Source organism: Peromyscus eremicus, chromosome 16_21 (assembly GCF_949786415.1).
Source record: "Peromyscus eremicus chromosome 16_21, PerEre_H2_v1, whole genome shotgun sequence".
Classification (NCBI taxonomy): Eukaryota; Metazoa; Chordata; class Mammalia; order Rodentia; family Cricetidae; genus Peromyscus; species Peromyscus eremicus.
The window spans coordinates 45,756,806-45,767,549 of record NC_081432.1 but is presented as its reverse complement, the minus strand read 5'-3'; the positions used below and the strand labels follow the sequence as shown (position 1 = coordinate 45,767,549).

At 37.8% G+C, this 10,744-nt stretch overlaps 1 pseudogene; it reads right to left on the bottom strand.

Annotated features, from left to right (window-relative positions):
- Nucleotides 1–3,039: 3,039 nt before the first annotated feature.
- LOC131926132 (52 kDa repressor of the inhibitor of the protein kinase-like) lies at nucleotides 3,040–8,204 on the bottom strand (annotated as a pseudogene).
- Nucleotides 8,205–10,744: the final 2,540 nt, after the last annotated feature.

The window sequence follows — 10,744 nt, the reverse complement described above, 5'->3', positions numbered from 1 at the left end:
TCTGCTGGCAGAAAAAGGAGATTTCAGTGCAAATGATACAGTAATGAATCTCTCTCTGTATGCGATCAAGACAGAATAGAAATGAAGAGATTACACTGAGTGTTTTTGATGAAGAGAGCCAGATATAAAGCTGGTCTGACTGAGAGACACATCTCAACACAAGGGATTTATTGCACTAATGGATATCAAGGAAAATTTTTCCAAGAAACCAAACAGAAGAACAGACAGAAAGAATTTTGTTTGTCATCTACAATAAAAAAGATATGAATAAACAAAGGAGAGGACCTTTTGTAGCACAAGGGAGAGTCTCAATTAGTGTCACCATTGCTTACTTAAATGTACACCATTGTTTGAGTGTAGACACACTGATGTGTACCCCTAGACAGGAAGATAGCATGTATATTCAATTTTGGTTAACACTTCCTGGAGGATCTATAATTCTTTGTTCACATTCCTATATTTAGAGTAAGTGGAAACAGACAGGCAGATTGATTCTTACATTCCTTTTAAAAAGATTGATTCTTACATTCCTTTTAAAAATACAATATTTTACTAATTCTTCGTTAGTTTCGAAAAAGTAGTTTGATCATATTCACTCCTCCCCCCTTTCTCTAACTCCTCCCAAATCCAGTCTATAAGTTTCCATCCCCTCTAACTTCATACCCTCTTTAAATAACAAAACTATTACACATATTTCATTTTATTTTATGAGTGTTTTACCTGAATGCATATAAGTACAATATATATTGACCTGGTACCTATGGATGTCAGAGACATTATCAAATCATCTGGAACTAGAGTTATAGATGGCTGCTATCTACCAGTGTTGGGAACAAAACTTAAGTCCTTTGCAAAAGCAACAAGTGCTCTTTGCCATTGAAGCCTCTCCCCTGCCCTTTTCTTCTTTATTCTCTTTCTACAAAGTACTCTCTGATTTATTTGTTTACTTAGTGTGTGTGTGTATGTAGGTGCACCATGTGACTTCAGTGAATGAAGTGGCAAGAAGGCATTGTTTCCTTTGGAATTTCAATTATAGCTAATTGTCAATCACCAGATATTGGTGCTTGCAACTACATCCAGGTCTTCTGGAAGATCATTGCACACTTGTTACCACTGGACAATCTCACTATGTCCTGGCTTTATTTTAATAAACCACTGAATCCAATTTTTACTGCCCATGTACTCAGGAGTGTTAGGCCATCTATTGGAGCATGGTCAAGTTACTAGGAATCAAACCCTTAAAAATCAACTATCCCTATCCCGTCAACTCTCAACAGCTCTTGAGCGAGGACTGGGGATGAGGAGTCATGATATCCTCTCCCTTCCATGACAGAATGTTATCTGGCTTAATCTAGTGTGTATCTCATGCAGACAGTACAGCCGTTATGTCGGGAAGATACTGTTTTGTTCTGGTCCTCCCCAAGCTCTTTTTTTTTGTTTTGTTTTGTTTTGTTTTGTTTTTATTTTTCATTTTTTGTTTTGTTTTAATAATCTCTCTGCTACCTCTTCAGATTTTACGTGAACCTTGGCAGGGGTACGTGTTTGGGTGTGTGATACAGATGTCTTATGACAGTATATTACATTGACACTTATTTTTTGCAATAGATTGCCCTGTTGTTTCAAATAATACCCCCAAGCCTTTATCTTTTCTTTTTTTTTTTCTTGTTTTTAGACTTCTTTTTACCTGAATCACAATCCAATGAATTGGATCAACGCCTTTAGATACTTTATTTTTGCAGGTATTTTCTTCAAACCATTGTTTTGAATGTTTTATTTATACATTTATGTGTGTGTATATATAATAATCAAGAAAATGTTAATATTTTGAGAAGGAATATGAGTTATGGGAGGGTTTAGAAAGGAGATGGTAATGTGATTATATTTTAATTTAAAAATCAATTGTAAAAAGATAAAGCTACACATACATATTGGCCACTATTATTCCTCCCTGCATTTTTTAAACTAAATATTCAAAAGCTGAAAAATAATACATTTTAAACAAAATTCACATTTTATTTAGATTGAAATAAACTGTACAAAATTGATTTTATTCACCAAAAAGAACAGCAATATTTTCTGTATTATTTAGATAACCCACAAAACATTTATTTTTGTAGGTTTTGCTTACAAATCAAGAAGAGGCAGTGGACAGACATACTCATGTATAAAGACAGAAGGTAACAGACAAGCCAGTAGTTGCCTGTATGGATGGCCTTTGTCTCTGTCTTCACAGTGAAGCAGAAGTGAATTTACCTGTCACAGTCTTATGAAAGTGTAGGCCCAACAAGGGAATGTAAACAGCAACACCCAAATGGGGAGAAACAGGGCCTGGCTCTGCCATTCACTTGCTCCTTTGAGGTCCTTCCATTCTGACAGAACTACACTGAAACCTGCTGGCTGAGCTCATAAACTTCTGCAATTCCCGTGACTGTTCATCACAGGTGGATTTTGTTGCTTTGTTGCTTTTGCAGTGCTGAGGCATGAGCTTGCACAAGCTGGGCAAATCCTCCATGAAGCTATACCCCAGCCCTTGTTTTTTTGAGAGAGTCTCACTATGTAGCCCAGGCTGGCCTAAAGCTTGTGATCCTTATGCTTCTCCCTTTCAAGTGCTGCTACCACAAATTTTAAACACCTGTAACTCCTGCAAATCAAAAGTCAATGATATACTTCATCATAACACATTATAAAATGTATCTCTCATAAAAATTCATTTTTCAAAGACCTGATAACTCAACAGTTGACAACTGTGTCCACAATGATAAAGTTATATCTAAAGTGACTTTAAAGCAATTCCAGAGTGCCACTAGCAAGGAGGGGAGGCATTTTGGCACTCCCAGTGCCAACTTCTGCAAGAACAGACAGATACTGAAAGCATGAGAGTTCAAAGGAGGGTCATCTAACTATGTGGATTACCAACAGCTATTGATGCATTCAACTGGAGGCCTATCCGCAAGGTACACAGTTTTTAATTGGCCTACTATACCTTAGGGCTTTTCTTCCAATCAGCTAACATAAGACAAAAGCCATTTTTAAAATCTTTTAGATATTTTCAATGGTTTCTGAATTATTTGTAGGAAGCTCTGGTTTATTTGTATAGAGTTTGATGTATGTGTCCACCATTAAATCCAGGTCACGTTTTATATCAAAATTTATGTTAAGCAAAGCCAAAGTACTTGACCTCTGGTCTGTCAAAGTGTTCCGCCAATATGCCTTGCAACGCTTTCATCCATTTTCATAGCGCTCATTCTCAACTTTCATCACAGGGAGAATACATAGGACCTTCAGCAAGGCATAGACATTGGGAAAAAAAACTTGATGTCAGAAAGATGGAGGGCTTCATAAATGGTGGATGGGAGGTCAATATCTTTCCCTCTGTGTTTCCACTTGATTCTCCAACAGTGAAGCTCGGCTGAGAGCATGTCAGGATTGGGTAGATCACTTCTGTACATTTCAGCATGGAGCTCTTCTGAGGTGTTGAATTTGAGCTGCCCCATCACTGAGGATACCAGAGATAGGCATTTTAGAGCTTTGAGGTGCTGTTCAGAGAATGTGTCTTTTTTTTTTAAGTCACAAAAATGTTTTATATTTTTATTTAAGAGATGATATTAAAAAATGGTGTTTATATATACCAAAAATTCTCAAATGTTTAGATTTGTATATAGTTAAGATCTGTGTGCTTTACTGTTGCTAATTTTTCTTTAAAAATTAAAGATTTATTTAGTTTTATTTTTTTGTGTGTATGAGTCTTTATCTGCATGTATTTGTGTGCATAATGTGTGTGCAGTGCCCAAGAAAACCAGAAGAGGGCATCATATTTCTTGGAATGGAGTTACAGATGGTTGTGATGTGGGTACTGGGATTTGAACCAAGGTCCACTGCAGGAACAGCACGTGATTTTTAACTGCTGAATCATCTCTCCAGTCCAGGTTGGTATTTTTCTTTTAATGAGAAAAAACTCAAATGATCAAAAAAAAAATGTGTAAATTATAGAACTCACACATCACTTCCTTGTTAAAAAAATTAATTATTGCTAACATATACACAGCTGGGCCAACTCCAAACCCTGAATCTTCATGTCTGATGTCAAAATGCTCTTTAGATCTCTACCTCCATTCAGCTTTGTGACTGCAACACACTTCTTCCTCTTGGGCTGGTTCCACTCCCTATTTGCAGCTCTCCTAGGCAGGTATCCCACAACTCTGGCATCTCTAACATCTTGGGTTCTCCAAGGCAATCCAGGCTTCAACTTCACAGCTTCACTCAATGGTCTCTCTACTAGGCCTCTATTCAGGGACACCCTGATATGAATTCACAACACACCCCCACAGTTGGGCACGGTCGCGTATGGTCAGCGGGACCTAGTCACTTCTGCCTAGTCATTTCCGGGTCAAATATCTCGTGTGACCCAGGACTGTGGCTTTATGCAGTTGCATAAAGGGTACAACATAACCACATGATCTATGCGTGTGTATAGAATAGCCACATGGGCCTACGTGTGCAGGCACAGCCCAGCCTTTATAAGCTGGTGCCATGATCCCCAGGCCCCCTTCACTCACATGTCTTTCCACAGGCCTGTGCGCATCTGTCCCTCTCCCTTATCTTAATAAAACTCTTGTTAGTGGATTCTGTTGTTTTTCATGACTTTTACTTTTCCTCCCAGAGTAAGAGCACTGCAAAACCAACACACCCCTGAGAGATGCCTGGCCTCAGCAGCTTTCTTTCTTTCTTTCTTTCTTTCTTTCTTTCTTTCTTTCTTTCTTTCTTTCTTTCTTCCTTCCTTTCTTTTTTTTGGTTTGGCTTTTTTTTGTGTGTGTGTGTGTGTGTGTGTGTGTGTGTGTGTATGTGAGTTTTTTTTTTCTTTTTTGAGTAAAACCAAAACTTATTCTAAGCCACAGTCTTTAAGTTCCTGAGTAACGTGCTCCACTGTTGAAACACTGAGAGTGTCTTTATAGTACTTCTCTGAGGTTAGCTGAAGTCCGGGTTACCTTGCTGGGCCCTCCTGAATTTCTCTGAGAATTTCATTTGAATGTCATGTTTGGTTGCTAAAATTTGTGGCTTCCTCAAACCAAAACTTGTGATAAACTTCAATATTTTCCATCACTTCGTTAAGTGAACACAGTACTGCAGTCAAGCTTCTGTCTGCAAAGTAGACATCAGAAGTTTGTCCCTGGAGGTTCTTCCCAAAGGCCCTTGTAAAAGGTAACACATTTTTAAGAACAGCAGTGGTAACAATGAAATCAAAATCTGTCATTGCACTACAGAGTACAAATGCTCAGCCAGCTATACAGTTATTCCACCTAATATTTGTGTCGCTAGTTATACCATCCAAACATAAAACAAGAGCTTGTAGGAGATCCACTAAGGCGTCATGTCTGCCTGTCCACTGGGAATGGCAAATTTCCTTCAGCTCTTTTCCCCTGCTCTTCACTGTTCTGAAAAAGAATAGACATCACATTGTCAAATTCTAAAAGCAGCTGTGGTGACCAGTGGAAAAAAAAGAACAGACTTCCTCAATCGTTCCTAAAGCCACAGATACCCCTATCACAGGTACAGACTTTGCCAACCACGAATTTAAGGCACAGGAAAAGCAGAGTGTGTAGACACCCTGGGGGTATTTTTCTAAAAGTCTCGAAGCGACAACTTTCATTTTGGAAGAAAATCCACTGGACACAATGTAATCCTGGCCACGACAATACTCCATATTCAATCCCCATTTCTGAGTTATTGTAGTGGGAAATTTCACAGCCAAAATTTCTGCATCAGCTCTATAGGGCAGGAAGCCCACAAACTCTTCTCTCAGGTTATGAGCTTCATCGACAAACCTCACCAGCATGGGCAAGTGCTCTTCTCTTGCTATGGCCCCCACATCCTCTATGATGATGGAAAAGAAGTGCGAGTCTCTCACTTCCCTGAGCGACTCCTCCCAAATGCAGCTCTCACAGATCTCCAGCATCCATCTCTGCTGCACTTTGGAGCAGAATAACGTGTTCACCGCTGTGGTCTCAAAGCGCTTCCGCAGGACCTCCTCTCCAGAGCTGATTTGGCACTCCAGGAGCGCCTGAAAGTTATCTGGAGCAAAGAGGCCTTCTGGAATCTCGTCTGCCTCATGCCCATCCAAGGGTATGCTCTGCTTTTCCATGAGAATCAGAAACTCAAATAATGATCTGAGGTACTCTTAGTTCTCCTTCTCTTCAAGGGTCAAAGATAACACGTTTCCATTCCTGCTGGTTCCCTGCTTCTGCACTGGGAACTAAATATTCTGAACTAAATATTCAAAACCTGAAAAATAATACTTTCAATAAAAATATAAAACAGCTTCCATTACACTTAATACAGGAAGATCGAAGACTATTCATTTTCAACCCATTTTTACAGATCTTAAACTATCTTGGAGTTGAAATAATCTTATTAAGGGAAAAATTATCTTTAAAACATTGAAATGCTCTATTTTTGTAATGTACATGACATAAAGCTAGAATAGAATGTTGGCCCTATTTAAGGCATTTCCCCGAGAGTTTTCTGTTCCCACGACCCTCTTAGGAACACTTATAATTTATACTTATGAAACACAACTGTAAAGAAAATCCCACATCTAACGTTGAGGGATTATTGTGGAATTTTGGAGGGGTGTTGTAAGAGCTAGAGGAATAGAATGTTTGTTTAAGATTGTTTCTCCCAGGAATGTCAGCATCTACACCCATGCACTCACCAACATGATTTCCCAAGATGAACTGAAAAAAGATAATGACATGCTAATATGTATGGCAGATATCCAGGGAGGAGCTAACGTTACACAAAGAACTACAGGCACCTAAGAAATGCTGAGAGACCAAAATAATCTTCCCCAGGGAATAGCACACCGATTGGAAAACCAAAACTAAATGGTCAGCATTGCATGTGTGTGTGTGTGTGTGTGTGTGTGTGTGTGTGTGAGAGAGAGACTAGTTAATGAAAAAAGAGACCATGAATTTGAATGATAACTACAAGCGTATATGGGATTAAAGGCATGAGCCTCCCAAGTGCTGGGATTAAAGATGTGAGCCACCACTGCCCAGCTTCTATTGTTAACTAGTGGCTAGTGGCTAGTGTCTGATCTCTAGACAAACTTTATTTTTCAGAAACACAAACAAAATATCACACATGTAATGGAACAAGAACACATTCAATCATGGAAGTGAATAGAATAGGTGCTATAGGTGCTCATACTGTCTTCTGTTATCAGAATTTATTGCTATTTCATTGCTAATGGGTTGCTCATGAATACAAGGTTCTGAGCACACTGAAAAACCAAATGTTTCAGTATACTTAATAGCTTTGCTACTTAATTTTTGTTTTCAGTCGCTCATTCTCTCCTTTTAACTATTAACCCTGTGGTGCAAGCTCGTGTTTCTCTTTTAACATCATTCTTTGATTTGACAAAATAGCCTTTCTCTGTTTTGACAATATCTGATTTTTTTTTTTTTTTGCTTTCATAGGCATGGCATCTAGCCCTCTTCCTCCAAGTGCTGTATGTGCCAGCTGATGAAACTATTTGAAGCCTTAGTATAAGTATAAATAGCACATCCTGCTTACTCGTGGAACAATGGTCCTTTGCCATATCTTGCTTATTTGGGTTCTTGGTAAGAATTAGAGTAAAGTAAATTATATGAAACTTTTATTTCCTTTATTCTGATAAAATGTTCTTAATATTACTATCAATTTACATATCAACATTTGTTTAAGATAAACCAAGATTTAGAACTATTTTTGTAATTGAAAAGCATAATATGAATACTTTCTAGGTAAAAATATTTTATGTCAAAATTCATTATAATAAAAGGTTGACATATATTATTTGAATTTTTTATAAAGATACTGACATTTCATAGTAGACTGAGCCAGTGTAGGGTCATACAGCACTCACACAATATATATCTCTTTCTGTAATCTAATTCAGCTACTAATGTTAATACTTAAAGTTAGAATATATAGATAATGGAAGGTTAACTAAAAGGGAGATTTCATGATGGAGCTTCTATGTGGACATCATCTATTATGGGTGGGACTTTATGGTGATTTAGCTTTTGGGGGGACACCCACCATCCTGTAAACACTTCACTTTTCTCGGTAAACAAGCTGAATATGCTCACTGGTACCCCATGCTGCCCTTTGGAGGAGGAGTTGTTTGGGCCTTTCATAGTGTCCTTTCTGGGATGAGTAGGCATTTGTTCGTGTCTCTCCAAGACAGGTTAAGACAACAACAGCAAGTCAGAGAAATTAACAAGCTTATTCTTAAGTCCATCCTCTAGAACCCAGTGCATGGATGGAATTGAGTTTGCTCAATACTATAAACACACACACACACACACACACACACACACACACACACACACACAAAAAAAGTAAATTCCAATGAGAACTTAATGAATTCATTGTGAGGAACTGAAAATGGGTACAGAGACGTGTAAAATACTTTTACAAGTTTCAGTAGCACATTTTGAGGGATAAAATTGCAGTTGAAGAAACAAGAATCAAAGAAAAGATGATCTTTCCTTCCACCTCTCTATCCATTCAGAGTTATGTTACAATTGAACTTCAAAATAAAACAATCTACATGAAATTATTCGAGTCTACTTTATTTAAGAGTTATTTGTAAAAGTGAGAAAGTATAAATCAGATCATTAGGGGGAGGGCAGGGGGCACAGGCGCAGCAACATCTGATAAAAATCATACTGGAGCTTGGTCTGGAGGTGGTGGTGAGTTTTATAGGGTAGGCTCCGCTCTGTAGTTTTGTGCTCTTAATACTTTGTGAACTACTATAAGTTATTTCTTATTATATGAAACAATCTTTTTCCAGACTTTGCCTTTTCCAAATGCATCCAGTTTCACAAATAGCTTTTGAATTCACTTTAAGATATAAGGTTAAATCTGCACATAGGTAGACACCAGACAACATCCAAAGCCACCCACAGAGCACAGGCTGATCAATGACTTACTCTTGGGAGTAGAAGGAGTGTCATCCTTTAAATATGGGGTGAATTTCTACTGTAGGAGCATCTGTGAATATGAAAATCAAACAAAAAAAAAAGAGGACTAAGAAATTATCCTACACATCAGACCAAGGAGAGGGAATAACTCACTCACCTAGACCCCCGAAATGTGGACAATTAACATTGCAATGGTGATGGGATTGACCAATACATCATCTGATCAGCAAATATGTGTGTGTAGACTGACAAGGACAGAACTCTCATGGCATATGGGTCCCTGGTGTTAACATGGACTATTCAATTTTCAAATGCCCATCTTCCCAGTCACCTATTAAATATGAAATTCATCCATGTGTCTATTCCTTTGTCTAGACCCATTCCCTTCCTCTTATCTCAACAGTTGTTTTTATCTCTGCAGCTAAACAAAACTTTATATTTGTCCACTCACAAATCTGTGACCCACAGTCAACACACTAACAACAGCATCACCTTTTCAAGCCTAGTTAGGCTCCAATAGAGTCTTAAATCCCTACTAATTCCCCAACGTTGGCTTAACAAGCCTCTTTGAAAATATTTTCCTTTTTAATCCTTTACATATATATTGTAAATATATATATATATATATATATATATATATATATATATATATACACATACATATATACAGAGAGAATAAGTTTTCATTTTTGTTCAGTATCCATCACTGACAAAACCTGTATTCTTTACCAGTGTGAACAATCTACAATAGTAAACTTCTTACAATATAATTGAAATAGACCTGGTTCTTTTCATTGTAAATGTCCTAAAGGTTCTCCTTGAAGTAAGTCCTTGTGGTGGTTTGAATAAGAATGCCCCCCCCCCCCGCCGCCGCCATTAGGGTCATGTATTTGAATACAGGGAGTGGTACTACTTGAGAGGGATTAAGAGTTATGGCATTGTTGGGGTAGGTATGGCCTTGATGGAGGAGTTATGTCACTGGGGGATGAGCTTTGAGGTTTCAAAAGCCCAAGCCAGATCCAGTGGCTGTCTCTTCCTACTGCCTTCACATCTAGGTGTAGAACTATCAGCTACCATGTCTGGCTGCATGCCATGAGGATAATGAACTAAACCACTGAAACTGTGGGCAAGCCACAAGTAAATTCTTTCCTTTATGATAGTTGCTTTGATCACACTGTCTCTCCACAGCAACAGAACAGTGACTAAGGCAGTCTTAATAAACTCATTCTTCCATCGGATAAAGTTTACACTTTTTAAAAGTAAATACATATCCTTAGTAATGGTAACCTACCATAATACCCAGGGCTAGTAAACTTATGGGTGTTAAAGGAAACCTCATACCACAGGTTACTAAGACAATAGGATTCTTAACTATATTCCAAATACTTATCATTGTATCCACAAATAAGTTTAAATCTGATTCTTCATCAAAGAGGCTTATATTTGTTATAGAAATATTTACAGGACACAGCAATAATTCAAAGTTCAGGATACTGATTATGTTGTTTACAGTTCAAATGGATATGTCTACCACAAAACTCTTTCACATGAGACTGAATTATCACTGAAAAGGGAGTGAACTGATTGTAAGAAAGAGAGGATCAGGAAATCTCTTGTGAGATTTAATCTGCTGCAAATGACATAGAAGTTTAGCACAAACTGCCTTAACAACATGCCTTCCTAAACAATACCCAAACAAGTATAAAACCAATGATATGTTAATGTGAAGATGAAAATAACTAAGTACAGGACACCGTAACTAAATAAAGAACTGCAGA